General features: G+C 38.0%; 1 pseudogene; it reads right to left on the bottom strand.

Annotated features, from left to right (window-relative positions):
• Window positions 1-102: 102 nt before the first annotated feature.
• Window positions 103-14,012, bottom strand: LOC148215921 (uncharacterized; annotated as a pseudogene).
• Window positions 14,013-17,313: the final 3,301 nt, after the last annotated feature.

Here is a 17,313-nt window from a genome sequence, read left to right as displayed (position 1 = left end):
GAATATACACAACGACATGAAATCACGGCTGCCAGTTCTTTAGCTAGTGTTGGCCTTCATTTGCATTGAGTTCTTCCCAAGAACCTTGGATGTCATAATATATCAGTGTAATATATGTGTGGATCCAAGCAATGTGGCCTTTTGTAATTGACAGATGGAAATTTTGTCAATGTGCAGATTTTCTAAGTCTTGTCCAAAGTTTTTTGGTATGGCAGCCAGTGTGTTGATAACCGCTGGGACTACCACTGCCAGTTTATGCCATAATCTTTCAACTTCCATTTTCAGATCTTGCTACTTTGTGATCTTTTCCAATTCTTTGTCTTCTGTTCTACTATTCCCTGGTATTGCCACATCAATTATCCACACTTTCTTCTTTTCAACCACAGTTAAATCTACTGTGCTACACGCCAAGACTTTATCAGCTTGTATTTGCAAATCCCACAATATTTAACCTGCTCATTTTTAGCTACTTTTTCAACTATATGTTCCCACCAATTTTTCATTACTGGCGCATGATAATTTTTACAGATGTTCCAGTAAATCATTTTAGTGACTGTGTTATGCCATTCTTTATAGTCAGTTTCTGTAATCTTCTTACACGAACTGAGTATATGATCTACTGCTTCTTCTGCTTCTTTGCACAATCTGCACTTTGAATCATTTGATGATTTTTCAATTCTGGCCTTGACTGCATTAGTTTGAATAGCTTGCTCGTAAGCAGCCATTCAAAATCAAGCCTTGTTTGTTTTTTTAATGTTCCACTTGTAAGTCATTGCCAGGTTTTATCTTTATCCACTTTCCCCTCGATCTTTTGTCGAAATTGACCATGTAATGCTTTTCGTCACCAGCATTCTGTTCATGTTTTTATTACATTATTTCGATATTCATGTTTTGTTTCCTGTACATTCAATAACTTCCAATTTTTAACTTGCATCAGTGCTTGTTCTTGGCTATCTTTTACATAATCAGCCAATGCATGCTTTTCCTCTTCGACAATTTGTTTGACCTGAAGTAAACCTCTGCCTCCATTTTTGTGGGGCAGGTATAATCTATCAATATTACTATGAGATGTAATGCATAGTGAATAGTCATGTGTTTTCTTGCTTTTCAGTCCAAACTGTCCAGTTCAGCTTGTGTCCAGTTAATAATTCCAGCAGTGTATCATATAACAGGTATGGCCCAGGTACTGATGGCTTTGATGGTTCAATTTTGCCTTTAGCAGTTTTCTCACTCTTTGGATATATTCTTTACTAATTACATTTTTAACTTGTCCATGCTTGATGTTATCCAACTGTAAAATGGCCAGATACTTGTAGGCTTCATTCCTATGGCTCCTGATGGTTTGGCCATTTGGCATTTCAATTCCATTATTGTTCATGACTTTACACCGATTTATTGCTATTGTAGCACATTTCTCTAGGGCAAATTCTACTCCTATATCTGTACTAAAAATTCTTACAGTATTTATCAGGGACTGAATTTCGATTTCTGTTTTTTCATAAAGCTTCAGATCATCCATATAAAACAAATGTGAGATTTTATTAGCATTTTTGCTGTTTGATAGCCAAGATTTGTTTTCTTCAAAATCACAGAAAGTGGGATCATAGCAACGACAAATAGTAAGGGTAATAATGAGTCACCCTGGAAGATGCCTCTCCTAATGTTGACAAGCCCATATTTTTCATTTCCAACCACCAATTTTGTCTTCCACTGCTTCATTATTTTTTCAATAAAGATTCTAATGTTTTTGCTGACACCAGTAGTTTCCAAACAATTGATGATCCAACTATGTGGTAATGAATCAAATGCCTTTTTATAATCAATCCAGACCACATGTAAATTAGTTTTGCAGCTTTTGCAATTCTCCAATACCAATTTTATCAATCAGAAGTTGATCTTTTGTACCTCTGCTTTTCCTTTTATGTTCTTTCTGTTCTACTGGAAGGATGTTATTTTCTTCCAAATAATCTTGGATGTCTGCTATTATGCCTGTGAATAATTTAAACATTGTAGGCAAGCATGTTATTGGCCTATAGTTTCCTGGTGTTGTCCCTTTCACTGGGTCTTTTTGAATCAGATAAGTTTTGCCAGTTATTAACCAATCACTGATATCTCATTTATGCAATACTTCATTAAGTTGTTTAGCTATAACTGGATGTAAGCTAGTCAGATATTTGAGCCCAAAGCCATGCAATTGATAATTTCCAGCAGATGTCCAGTTTTTAATTCTTTTCACTCAATTTTTAACCATTTCTGCTGTTATTATTAGTTCTTCCATTTAATTTTTACTAAATTCATTTCAAATTCTTTTATCTATCCAGAATTTTTATTATAGTCTTTTTGAGTTTCCCATAGATCTTTCCAAAACTGGATTGTTTTCTTTTTGTTTGGTTTTCTATTTTCAGAATTTCTATTTCAATCAGACCAGATTGAATGCTATGAGGCATGATTTTGCTTAAATTAGATGAATCATGCCTCATAGCATTCAATTTTCCCAGCTATTGGTGTTATTTGTTGCTTTATGTTTTCCAAACATAAAGCAACAAATGTTTTCTTCAATTTTTCTGGTGCTAAGCCAATACTTTTTATAAGGCTTGTCTTGATCCTTACATTCTTCAATTTCTATTTCTTCATGTTCTTTAAATCATTTGCATCTGATCTTAATTTCTTTATCTTGGCCTCCAGTCTGATATTCCACTTTGGGATTGAATATGATTTTGCTTTTGGTTTTCTAATTTTGATACCCAGTTCGTCTGTAATCACCACTGCCGTACTGTACGCAAGCTGATTGGTCTGTTCGATAGATGTTATTTTAATCCTTGCAAGCACCTTATCCACATCCTTCATTGTAGGTGCCAGGTCTTTTTGGGTATTACTTTCAGTGCTGGCAGTCTGTTTTTCTACTGGTAATTCTGCATATGCCATAAATTTCTCTCTTAATTCTACTTGTCAAAGAGTCAGTTCATAGGTTGTTTCAGTGCTGACCTGCACTGTTTCTGTTGTTATTACTTCTTCTAAGTTATCATTTCTGTATTTCATATCAGCTGTTTCGTCTATATTTCTAATTGTTGTTATCCAACAATTAGGGTCTTCTCTAATCAATTTTTGGGTCTTCCATTTTCAAAATATTTCTGAATCTCTTCCAGTTCTGCATCCCTGAATATTTTATTTCTGGTTAATGAATCTCCTTTGATCTGCTAATCATTGTTCAGTGATATCTAAGTCTGGATAAATTCCTTTCCACAGTTCAAACATTCGCTGTAAGTAGCCCCACTTCATTGGTTCCTGTTTATAATAGCAGGCCACAATGGTGCAATTTTCAAACACAATATACTTTTGTCTTGTCTTGTCTGTGGTTATTGTTCTTCCAGTAACCCTACAGGGCAAAGCCCTGGTTGCCCAGCCATAGCTCCTGAGTTTTGTTGCCTGCTTGTCGACAGATGCCCAGGAACTGACGCGGTCCTTGTTGACCCAGGTGACGACCAATCTGGTATAAGATTATTTTTCTGTTTTTTCACCATAGTTAATGGGTTGATGGATATACTTAGCCTGGCTCTTCTGCTGAGACCTGTCTGGCACGGTGACCCTTCTGGTAGAATACACTACCACCAGCAGAGCTTTCAACCTCATCAGACATTACAAGCCCCTCCCCCACACAAGGGGGTATCCATGGAGGAGATTATTATTATTGTTGGTTACACAGTCAGCCAGACGTTTAGACTGGATTTGGCATTTTTATCCACCTCTTGAGTCCTTCCCAAGGACCTGGGACAGGCAGATGATGTTCTTTGATGGTGTTAAAGGTATCGGCAGAGGATGTAAGCTGTTCCAAGCCTTTTGCAATTGACTGGTGGTGATTTTCTCAGTGCCGATGTCTTCAAGTGGTACTCCAGATGTTTTGGGATTGCACCAAAGGCGCCTATTACTATTGGCACTATCTTTGTTTTGTTTTGTTTTGTTTTCTTGCCAGAGTCATTCTATTTCTATTTGCAGGTCTTTGTATTTCGTATTTTTTTTCCAGTTCTTTCTGTTCTATTCAGCTTTCTCCAGGTATTGCAGTGTCCACCATGCAGACTTTTTTGTCTTTCTTATCAACAATTGTTAAGTCTGGGGTGTTATGTGGCAAGTGCTTATCTGTTTGAATTCTAAACCCCCAGAGCGCCTTCATTTTCTATTACTTTGTCTGCTTTGTGGTCCCACCAGTTTTTGCTTGCAGGCAAATGGTATTTCTTGCAGATATTCCAATGCACCATTGCTGCTACTTTGTCTTGCTGTTGTTTGTAGTCACTCTGTGCAATCTTCTTGCAGCAGCTGACTAGGTGGTCCACTGTTTCTTCACCTTTTCTGCAGAGTCAGCCTTTACTGTCTGTTGTTGTCTTCTCAATTCTGGCTTTATATGCATTTGTTCTTAAGGCTTGGTCTTGTGCAGCCAGAATTAGTCCCTCTGTCACTTTCTTCAACTTTCCTGCTCTTAGCAATTGCCAGGTCTTGTTGTTATCTGCCTTGCCTGCTATTGTGTGTGTGTGTGTGCGTGTGTGTGTGTACTGGCCATGTAATATTTTCCCTTGCCATGTCTCTTTTCTATTGTTCATTTGGTCTTTCTTATAGTACAGTTTGGTTTGTTTGGTATTCAGTAAGCCTTCATGGTGTACTAGCTTCAGTGCATCTTCTTCACTGCCCTTCAGATATTCTTCTAATGCCCTTTTTTCTTCTTCAGCTGTCTGGTGTACTCACAACATTCCACACCCACCTATGCTCCTTGGTAAGTAGAGTCTGTCAATGTCACTGTGTGGATGAAGATATTTCCTCCGCTGAGTTTGGACTTTAAGATCTTTTTGACTCTTCTGATGTATTCACTACTTTCTTTTTGACTTCAATGTGCTTGATGTTGTCATCTTGAAGGATGCCCAGGTATTTGTAGTGAACTTCTTCATTCAGACTCTTGATGTTATTTCCCTTGGGCATCTTGATTCTTCCAGTTTTCACTATTTTTCCCCTGTTGATGGTCAGAGTGGCATATTTGTCCAGTCCAAACTCCATTGCAATATCTTGGCTGGATATTTGGACAGTGTTGAGCTGTGATTCTATTTCAGATGGTGTTTTTCCATACAGGTTCAGATTGTCCATATAAAGGAGATAGGATAGCCTGGCAGATGTTTTTGATGTTTCATAGCCATGGCCTGATGTGTTCAGTATTGTTGACAGAGGAATCAATATAATGACAAATGGTAGTGGTGATAGTGAGTCTCCCTGAAAGATTCCTCTCTTGATATCCTCTCCCAGTCAATCACCATTGACCAGCAATTGTGTCTTCCACTGTGCCGTTGATTTTTGCACAAAGCTTCTGATGTGTCTACTGACTCCTGTTATTTCTAAGCACTTGATTATCCAGTCATGTGGCAGGGAGTTTAATGCCTTCTTGTTATCAATCCAAGCTACATTCAAGTTGGTCTTCTTTCTCTTGAAGTTTTTCAAAATCATCTTGTCAGTTAAGAGCTGATCTTTTGTTCCTCTGCTGTTTGGGCAGTTTCCTTTCTGCTCAGGTCGAAAGAGCTTGTTTTCAACTTGGTGCTGTTGGCCTGCATCAGCTACAACACCAGTTAGCAATTTGAAAGTTGTTGGTAAGCAGATAATTGGCCTGTAGTTGCCTGGTACTACTCCTTTTGTTGGATCTTTCATTATCAGGTAGGTTTTGCCAGATGTTAACCAACCTTCAATTTCACCTCCTTGCAGTACGTTGTTAAACTGCTTGGCAATGAGTCAGTGCAGAGCAGTCAGATATTGCAACCAAAAACCACGCAGTTCATCTTCACCTGGTGCTGATCAATTCTTGATCTTCCTTGTCCTTTTCTCCACCATTTCTGCTGTTATGACAAGTTCTTTAATTTCACCTTCTTTTTCATCTCCTTTTATCCAAGCTGCATTCTTGTTATATTTCTTTGGGTTGTCCCACAGCTGCACCCAGAACTACACTGTTTCTTCTTTGTCAGGTATTGACTGGTTCATTGCATGCTCTCCATTGATGGATTGGGAGGAACATTTCTGATTTGACTGAAATTGGAGATTCTGCCTATAGTGTGCAATTTGAGCTTTGCATCTTGGCAATGGTTGTTATTTGCTGCTTTATTATTTCAAGTGCTTCTTTGATCTTCCTTGCTTCTAGGTGATATTTCTTGATCAGGTATTCTTTGGTCTTTTTGTTCTTCAGCTTTTCTTCTTTCATCTGTTGTAGCTTGCTTGCATCTGATCTTAGCATGCTGATCTTATTTTCCAACCTGATCTTCCATTTTGGTGGTGCACTGTTTGGCTTTTTTTCTTGTTTGCTGATTTTGCATCCAAGGTATTTAGTTATAACTGCAGCTGTACTGTACATTGGTTGGTTTGTTTCTTGCAGTGAGCTGGTGCTTATATTTGATATTACAGTATTGGCATCTTTTAATACTTGTGCTAGCTGTTTCTTTGTAACAAGCTTCAATGCAGGCAACTTTATTCTGTTGTTTTTGTGCTGTTCTAGATGCTCAGTTATTCTTTGTTTCAATCAGCCCTCTTGTTTTTTAGTTAGAGGGCTTTGTTCTTTCTGAGGAGAAGGCAGAGGAGAGGATGCCGGATTTGGAAATGAAAACGATTCAATAGCTATGCTGGCTTCCTCTACTGTCAACTCCCCCTGGTTTGCCTCTACAGTCTGAGCTACTTCTGATGAGGCTTCAGTTTCTTTGCCCTGGGTAGACCTTTGGTGTTCTTCTAATTCTACTTCTGTGAATACTTTATTTTGTATTATAAATTCACATTGATCTGCTGGCTTCTGTTCTGTTACTTCTGATTCTGGATGTTCTTCTTTCCAGAACAGGTACATTCTTTTCAGATATTCTCTTCTTATTGGACTTGATTTGTAATAGCAAATCATTATTTCTTTGTTTTCAGTCTTCATATATTTGTGATAGGTAAACAACTTTTCTTTCAGTAGTCCTGCAGCTGCTGGCCTTGATTGCTCAGCCAACAGTCCTGAGTCCTGTAGCCCACTTGTCACCAGACGTCCAGGAACTAGAACACCTAGTGTGGTCCTTGTTGACACAGGTGATGACTGATCCGGTATAGGTTTCTGTAAATTACATCTCACCATATTGTTTATGGGAGAGACACTCTTCATCTAGCTCCTCTGATGAGACCTGTCCAGTATGGTTGAACCTCTGGCATAGCTTCTATCCTCCTTGAAGCACTCAAGCCCCACAACCACATCAAGGTAGTTCCTCACTGGGGGTTGTTGTTGTTATTGTTGGTCACACAGTCAGCAAGATGTTTAGACTGGATTTGGCATTATCATCATCATCATCATCATCATCATCATCATCATCATCATCATCATCATCATCTGCTCCAGGCAGCTTACAAAATCCAATACACCATTAAAATAGTTAAAAACATAACAGCCCTGACTAACAACAACCACAACCAAAATGTGCAGGCCTCCCAAACACATTAACCTCAGGCCTGTGGACAGAGCCAGGTTTTAAGAACTTCCCAGAATACCAGAAGAGTGGGTGCCATCTGTATCTTTGGGAAGATGTTCCAGAGAGCTAGGGCAGTGACAAACAAGCACTGGTTTTTCAGTCCCACAAGATAACAATGTTTAATAGAAAGGACATGGAGTGCATCTACTCTACCTCAATGGGGAGGCATGGGGACTGGAGAAACTGTTGGAGACAAGGCTTTATAGGTGGTGACCAGCACCTTGAACTGCACATGGAAGCCAATTGGCAACCAATGCAGTTCACATAGTAGTAGTGACACATGGCCACTTGTACCATTGCATTTTAACCAGCTGTAGCTTCCTGATGGTCTTCAAGGGCAGCCCCATGTAAAGCACATTGCAAAAGTATAAAATAATGCATGGCAATAATATAAACATTATGCAGAGTCTTGCTCAGTATAAAAGTTTGAGACATAGTGTGCAGATGGAAGTGGGGTGGGATTGAAGTGGATGCATGTGGAAACATGGCAGCTGGCATATTTTGCATAAGATTCAAAAAAGCTTCTTGGAGTGTTTGGTGTATGTATCAAATGCCAACTACCATTTCTGCATGTGTACAAAACATGGCAGCTGGCATTAGCTCCTCTACTAAGTAAGCCTTCTTTGAATAGGATATTTAGGACTGGGGAAAATTTCATGGGTATAAAGTTGCTACTTAGCAGGAAGGGTGCAAACTGAAAATGAAGATCAAGAAGCAGAAGAAAAACAGATACTTTTCATAGTACATTTGAGCTACCCAACTAATTCTTTGACTACTGGAAGCAAATCATTTCTCCAGTAATTCCTCTAATACTAAGGTGCATAACCTTTTCTAGGCTGAGGGCCAGGCTTGCGAGGCCAGAATAAAGTGAATGAAGCCAGAACAAAGTAAAATTTGATTTAATTTTAATTTAACTGAAATATATTTTAATTTGTATTTAATTATAATACTTTAATTGTGAGCCAATTAGTCTTATTATTTCATATTTATTCAATCATTTACCCCTTTTGTCTTTTGAAAGCCACATATTACCTTGGGGCCAGAGGTTGTGCAGCCTTGATGGGGTAGATAGCAATGAAAATCCAGCAAACCATATTTAGAACACAATGGCAGTCTTTTGAGACAAACCAAGGCTTCATGTAGTCTAGCAACCTGTTTTCCACAGCACCAAGATAAAAATCTCTGTAAAGACCAGAAACAGGAAGCTATGGGACTACCCATCTTCATTAACTGTCTCTCAGGATCTGGTATTCAGAGGTTTAATAATGACAACTAATAGCTATTGATACTCCTATCCTTCCTTTCAAAGCCACATAATTCTTTTAAAGCTGTCTAAACTAAGGGCCATTAATGCATCTTATGGCAGTTAGCTCTGTAAGTGAATTGTGTACTGTATGAAAATGTACTGTCCAATCTGAATGAATAAATAATAAAAAACAAACAGCCCTCCCAATCTAGTACCTGGATTCTTTTATTTTATAGAGGTAGCAATCACTGTTAAATTTTCAAGTACTTTGTTAATATATCTGTAGTTTCATGTTCATATTGGAATTTATTTTGACTTTGATTGCCTTAGAACAAGAAGAGGATTTCTGGAGGACGTAACAATTATTTCTGGTTAATTTATGAAATAATTAACAGATGTTTTAAGTAAGGTAGCAGTTGTGACTTTTTCACCTTGTCAAATTGGATTTAAGCTCTAGTATATGCTAGTGTTTGTGCAGCATTTTGAAATATTTCTGTTTCTTAAGGTTCTCTTCAAATATTGCTGTCAGATCAAAGCAGTGGCATGAAAAACAAATGCCATTATTTTTTCCAAACACAGAAATAGTTTGAGGGAATCAGTTAGAACTGTTCCATAGCACTTGTTTTTGCATGAGGTAAATAAACATGATCTCACATTAAAATAATTGATTGCAACCAGATAAGCAGATGGTACTCTGTGCTGCAATGACTCCTTAATGCTTAATTTAATGTCTGCAACATTAAATCATAGGTATATGTTTGGCTTTAACAATTATTGAATAGGAATTCCAAAACATTGCTAGTTAATTTAAGGTACATATTCACAGGAAGAAGGCTACACCTTTTGCTATCACTCTGACTTCCAACTCTGAATTAAACTTAGAATAAAACTATAAAGTGTGGGTTGTTTGTTTTAAATCATTCTATTTTTTTTGGTTTGCTCTGATTTTCAATTTATATCATGCATTTACATGTAATAGTGTGCAATCAACTATAAAAATCGAGTAAATTATTTTTTTTAAAAAAATACAAAATAAGAAAAAAAGTAAATTATCTGTAAAACTGCAAGCAAACAATTAAAACAGTTAATATTCATATAATTATGAGTCAGCTTTTGGGACAAAGGCTGTTTAAATAAAAGTGAATGTGTTATTGTCAAGCACAGGCCATCAGAAAGTTGGTTTTCTCTTCAGTAGGCAAGAGCTGGAAAGAACTAAAGAAACTCATTTTAATAACATCCTATGCTCTTTGTTTTTTTTGTTTTTAAGAAAACTGCAAAATTGTTATGGCAAAAGCAATTTAGGCATGCTTAACCTTTTGTAAAAAAAAATGTAAGTATCTTTGTAAACTACCTCAGGAAGACCATGTTTTGAAAGATGGCTAAGAAATATAGGAAGTTCATAAACAAATAGGCTCAATATTCTCCATTTCCAAGTTCTCCATGCCAAATTACACTGTAAGATGATATTCTACCTGCAACCTTTGAAAAGAGCTATTTTGTCTGGTAGCTAGAGTGTTGGGGTAAAACTGAGGAAACACAGGCTGGCATAGGTTCCTTGTGGAGGTTCATATCAGAGAATTGTGAGGAGTCATGACAGACAGACAGACATTAGCTCCAGGAGCTAATTTGGAATGCCAGCTCTGTAGGTGCAGAATTTGTTGTAGAAAGAAATAATGCACATGTTGCTTCAATTTGCTCCCTCTGGAAGACAAGGATTCTTCAACTTATTTTGGCCACAGTCATAGGGCAAAGCAGTGGAAGAGCTATACTAGGGGAGGGATCAAGCCTGGGCAGTAGGCCTAAAAAAACAATAGGCCTTAAAAAAGCTTTCTGGTCCACTCCTAGGTGGCAGTTCAAATGTACGCAGTAATTAGTGTAGCATTTGCTATTTAAGAATTGAAGTTATATAATATATTGCTGGTCTTTTTGCTAAAGTGCTCTTTAAGAGTCCTATATCTGCTGTGAAGCAGACTAAATTAGAGCATAAAAGGAGAACATTGCTACCTTGGACTTCTTGTAGCAATGTTGCATCCTTACGGCATGTATGCCATGGGAAGATTTAGAGCTCAGTTCAATCAAAGGCAACAAAATTAGAAATAAATAGAGGAGGATCAATACAAAGTGTTGTCTGGAATAATGAAACAGCCCTAAGCTGGGGGGAAAAAATCTATTTTATTTCTTTTTCACCAGTGGCACTCTTTGACAATAACCTCTTTGCCACAGCCCACCAAACAAAAGTCCTATTTATTGTATTGGGGAAAGGATGCATAGAAGTTACATAATTTATATTTTCCAACTGTAATATTATGGATCAATAAGACATTTAAACAATTTTGTTTGTACTGCTGAAGATGATTAAATTAATCCTGTGTACTGTTCTTTATTTCAGCACTGCAGTATCTTGCATTGCAGTGCTGTTATTCTGTAAAGTAGCATGTGTAAAAAAGCTTCCTTTTTGTTCTCTCTGTTCCCACTTAATTTATCTTCTAACCCTAAAAATGGGCAGCCCTATTTTGAACTTCAGTTCCCGTAAACTTTAGAAGTTATGATAAATTATCAGAATGTATTGATCTTATATGTCATATCTTTTGTAACCAGATTACCCCATCATTCCAGTGTCTGAGATTTTAAAAATTCTACCAAAACCCAAGAAGGGTTAGGAAGTTCTCAAAAGAACTAATGGGAAAAAATCAATACATTTTGGCACTGTGAAGCCTTCTTATCAAAGTTTTCTCTCTTCTTGCCAGGGTGCGCAGGAATTTTTGTCTTTATCTTGGTGTAGTTTTTGAATTTACCTTATTTTTGGATGTGGCAGAGGGCACTACTGTTGATGTTCTCTGTTCTTCAGAAATTTCTTTGGCTGTCCATTTTGAAAAAAGCTAAATTAGAACTGAGTTCTCTTGATATGTCCTTTCTTGAGATTTAATTGAAGTTAAACAGACTACAAGCCACTGGGGAGTTGTTTATACAATGTATGTCAGGATTTACACACATTCTTGGCCATTTTATAGCTAGATAGGTGCAGGAATACCACTCTCTATCCATTAAATTCGCTTTTTCTTTGAAAGAAAGCAAATTCTCTTTCACTAGTTAGAATAGGAATTTTTTAAAAAGTAGGATGCCCAGTAGTCATATCCTAAAAGTCCTTGAACCTGCAATGTTAAGAAAGACATTCTGAAAAAAGTTGCCTCTATGTAGTCAAGAATCTTACTTTATCAAGACCCTAATCACACAGAAAGGTCTATTCCTATTCAGGCAGATCCTTCTTTCACTTTCTGCTACGTTTAACAAGCTCAGGATTGAGAAGATAAGGGCCCAATTTTTCACATGGATTCATCATCTCTTGTGATTTAATTCCAAATTTTTATCTTTCTTTCCACCACTGGCAGCATTCAGTTTAAAATACCCTGAAAAAGGTATCTGGCTTTTAGCTAACACTCTATACCAAATAATGAAAATTAATATTGCTAACAAGGGTGAATTTCATCTTCTCGATAATCAGAAGCAAGCAGTGCCTAATTATGATTTCAACTATTGACTGGTGATAAGATAATTCTGTTGCAGCACCTCAACTGTGGGTGATAATAGAAAACATCTGGTAATTTTCATTTCTTTCATAACAGCCTCCTGGAATTTCACCTCTTACCTCCTTACTAAGAAGCAGGTCATTATTTTCTTATCAAATTTCAAGACAACATCTGCTGAATATATTTGTGTGTGTATGTGTTAGGAAGAAAAAAATAGTAACTAATGCCCTTAAGATATATCTTAAAAAGCTGTCATGAGGGCACAGAAATGTCAAAATATATTTTATGATTATACACTTAAAACTTAATTTTAAAAGCTTCTGAAATATCTCAACTTAACAAGAATTGAAGGCAATTAAAATGTGCTGCTGGAGCTTCAGAAGATATTTTCATGCTGAGATCTTTTCTCTCTTACCCCTCAAGGATCGTAGCTTCTTTTTCATGTTGTAAGAAATAGGTGTTCCATTAGCTGACAAGAATTTTTTCTCTCTTACCTTTCTACCTTAGGATGAGATCATGTTCACCTTCAGTTATCATTGGTAATCAGCTTCATACTCATAATGAAATTATCTCCTTGGTACATTATGTAGGAACTTGCTGATTAAGAGTTTTCACTAGAAAATGACTACAGCCAGGCATACACAGCATACCTAGATTATTTTGGACTTCTAAACCTAATGCTGTTGAAGATTAGTAAGTAACCATTAGAAACATTTTCTATAGACATTGATCAAATAACTAAATTTTACCTCTTCTATAAGCTTACTACAGCTGGAGTTTTGAATATTTAAAAATAAGATTTTCCCCTAAATTATACACACACACACACACACACACACACACACACAGAGTATGTATGTGTGTGTGTGTGTATGTATGTGTATGTGTGTATGTATGTGTGTGTGTGTATGTATGTGTGTATGTGTGTGTGTGTGTGTATGTATGTGTGTGTGTGTATGTATGTATGTATGTATGTATATATATATATATATATATATATATATATATATATATATATATAAAATCACTTAATTTAATGGAAAAGGAATAGCTTTTATTTTTTCCCCCAAAAGGAGAAGTAAATTTTAGTGCCATACTCATGATTGGGTAAGAGCCCATATTCAGAATTACATTGTGGCAAGAAGAGCAGCAAAATGTTATTTCTCCATCCTTATTGCTTCTGCCAATAGCCTTGCTGGCGAGGATCAAGCAGCAGGAATATCCATATCCATAGAATATTCAAGCTATCTAATAGATAAAGTGTCTCAGATCCATTGAGAGTTGGATTCCAACTGGGCAAGTCTAGTTAAGGTTCCTGGGGCATGGTCTTGTGGAGTTATCTAGAATGAGTTTGATTCTGTGACTCCTCATGATGTGCACAAGGTCCTTCAAATTGTGAATTCAGTCACCTGTTTTTTAGATCCTGGTCTCACTTGGGCTTGTTAAGGCCATTCTAATTAACATCTACATGAAACTTCTGGATAAAGTAATCCATTGGTTCAGTGTCCAGTATTATGAGTATGCAGATGATAATCAATTATACTTCTTGACTCTGGGCTGCCCAGATGATGCTGTCAATGCTGTGTCCCAGTGTCTGGAGATTGATCAGGTCTGGATGGGAAGAATAGAGTCCAGCTCAATCCTGACAAGACTGAGTTGTTGTGGATATATTCAGCTCCTGAATATGTGGCCTTTTCATCTTTAGTCTCAGATAGAATAGCACTTACCCATTCGATACTGTTGAGTAATTTAGGTATGGTCTTACACTCAGTTCCTGCTTGAAGAGTAGGTGGCAGATGTGATCAGGAGAGCCTTTGCACAGATCTATCTAGTATGCCAGTTGCTCCTATTCCTAAACTAGGAGGGCCTCATCATGCCCTAGTCACTTTACAAAAGAATTTTTGCCATGCACTTTACATGAGACTGCATTGAAGGCCACTTACAGAGTATACCTGGTCTAGAATGAGGTGGCGTGGGCAGTGATAGGCATGTCATAGTATGCCTGTGTGTCACTGCTGCTTCACCAGCTGCATTGTTTGCCAGTTGATCCAGGTGCAATTCAAGGTGATGATTATTACCTATAAAGCCCTTTATGGCATAGGGCCTGGTTATCTGAGGGAGTGCTTAACTCCAATAGTTTCTGCTCATCCAATAAACTTGGACAGAGTAGGTATGCTACTGGTCTCCTCAATTAACAGTGTCATTTTTTGGGACCTAGGAAGCACACTTTCTCTATCAGGGTGCTTGCTCTCTAGAACATCAGAGATCTGTATGGCTTCCACTCTGATGATGTTCCGAAAGTTTCTGAAAACCTTGCGGTATGGTGGTAGTTGATGTCAGGTTCAGCCCAAAGAACTCCCCAAGACAGTGCAGATGCAGTTCTGTTGTGTTTATTAGCTTCCACCTCCAGATAGAATCTCTCCAGATTGAATCTAACTTCCCAAGCCAGCAAGCCACAACACCGTGAATTCCTTAGGGTGGTGCCAGTCTCATCTTCTTAAACTTCCCACGCTCCTGTTGAGGGCTAACGGAATCCTTATCTCCTCGAGCGTGCCCTTCATCCAACCATTCCTTCACATCACCCCTCCCTCCATCTCCATTCTTCCCCTCGGAGTTCTCGTGAGAACTGGTCTCCCGATGCGAGCTGTTGTATTAACTGCCCCATAGCTTTTTGGAGATTATGCAAATCTCCACTTGCTGTTGATATTGTAGCAGGGCTGCCGCCAACAACTGGGGTGTCAAATTTGCCCCCTGGGGATCCGTTGCCATAATTCCAATTCCCCTCTCTTGATGGTAGTATGAGTCTGGAGAGATTGATGTCAGGTTCAGCCCAAAGAACTCCCCGAGACAGCACAGATAGAGTTCTGTTGCATTTATTAGCTTCTACCTCAAGACAGAATCTCTCCAGACTGAATCTAACTTCCCAAGCCAGCAAGCCACAACACTGTGAATTCCTTTGGTGCCAGTCTCACCTTCTTAAACTTCCCACACTCCTGTTGAGGGCTAAGGGGATGATTATCTCCTCGAGCACGCCCTTCATCCAACCATTCCTTCACAGTTGAGCTCCTATTGATTTTTATTTTTTGTGTTCTTATTTTTTTTCTTTCTTTTTTCTTGGATAAACATGATCTTTTTTCATATTTTATTGTTCCTTATTTTTTAAAAAAGTGCAAGCCTCTCAGAGATGTTTGGAATCAGGACAGCTCTACATTTAAAATAATAATAAAAAAATAATGAAATTGCAGACTGGTGGCTCTTTCTGGGGGAATCTAACTTGCCATGATTCAGATTAATATATTCAGAGATATATGTTTGTTGTTTGATTAGGTTTGCAAGAACAGCAGTTATATTTTGGGAATTCACCCCCACCAACAAGAAAAGTTGCACATTTCCCCCTGTATATTAGGGTAGTCCGTTATTATAAAAATGAACAGGAAGCAGATAGGTAGCTATACCTAGGACCACCTGACACATTTCAGAAGAAGAATAGTAGTAGTTCTACTGAAGGGAGGGGTCAATTTGCTTCACCTCCTGTTCTGCCTCTGTGATTTTGACAAAAGTCTTTTAGGAAATTCCTATGAGCATGATATATGCATGACCCTTAGGCACAAAATTTTCAATTTTTCATAAGAATGAAGGTAGGGTTCAGAAAGTTATGATAAATGAAAAATAATTTAACACATGATGGCTCTTCAGTGTTAATTGACATTTTAGCAAAAGATGAATCACCCCTCCAGGTAGGATTCAGAAGGCTCTTTTCAGGACTGCTCAGCCATTAAATTGGACAGTTCATGTTATCAACTCCTAGGCTGGTCTGATTGCACCTTTTTTTACCAAAATTGCCCAAACTTATTAATGCAGGAATGAAGTACCATGTGATCCCAGTTATTTGATATTTCTTCCATTCTTATCTCAAGAACTGTTTCATTGTTGTTATTGTTGTTTTTAAAATAATATGCATAAAGGGTAAAGATTATAAATAATCTATTCTGGCAACATTATTCTGGCTGAGTACATACAAGTGTCCAAGGATGCTTACATTGGCAATACTAGATTTTTATTCTCCCCCCCCCCTTCTGGAAGTTTTGTTGTTGTTGTTGTGAAGTTAAGTTGTGTCTGACTCTTCGTGACCCCATGAACCATATTGCGCCAGGCCTTCCTGTCCTTCACTTCCTCCCTGAGTTTGCTTAGTTTCATGCTCATTGCTTCAGTGATGCTATCTAACCATCTCATCCTCTGCCGTCCTCTTCTCCTTTTGCCTTCAATCTTTCCCAGCATCAGGGTCTTTTCCAAAGAGTCCTCTCTTCACATTAGGTGACCAAAGTATCTGAGCTTGAGCTTTATTATCAATCCTTCCAATGAGCAATCAGGGTTGATTTCCTTTAAGATTGACTGGTTTGACCTCCTAGCAGTCCAGGGGACTCTTAGGAGTCTTCTCCAGCACGACAGTTCAAAGGCATCAATTCTTCGGCGCTCAGCCTTCTTTATAGTCCAGCTCTCACAGCCATACATTACTACTGGAAAAACCATAGCTTTGACTATGCAGATTGTTGTCGGCCAGGTGATGTCTCTGCTTTTTAATATGCTATCTAGGTTTGTCATAGCTTTCCTCCCAAGGAGCAAGCATCTCTTAATTGTATGGCTGCAGTCTCTGTCTGCGGTGATCTTGGAGCCCAAATAAAAGAAGTTTGTTACTGCCTCCATTTCTACCCCTTCTATTTGCCAGGAATTGATGGGTCCAGATGCCATGATCTTAGTTTTTTTAACACTGAGTTTCAAGCCAGCTTTTGCACTCTCCTCTTTCACCCTCATCAAGAAGCTCTTTAGTTCTTCTTCACTTTCTGCCATTAGGGTGGTATCATCTGCATATCTGAGGTTATTGATGATTCTCCCTGCAATCTTAATTCCGGCTTGTGATTCTTCCAACCTGGCATTTCTCATGATGTACTCTGCATATAGGTTAAATAAGCAGGGTGAAGTATACAGCCTTGTTGTACTCCTTTCCCTATTTTGAACCAATCGGTTGTTCCGT

Source organism: Python bivittatus, unplaced genomic scaffold (genome assembly GCF_059951505.1).
Source record: "Python bivittatus isolate LINGU-HERP-01145 unplaced genomic scaffold, Pbiv_v1 ctg000330_np1212, whole genome shotgun sequence".
NCBI classification, from domain to species: Eukaryota; Metazoa; Chordata; class Lepidosauria; order Squamata; family Pythonidae; genus Python; species Python bivittatus.
This window is presented reverse-complemented; position numbering and strand designations above follow the sequence as displayed.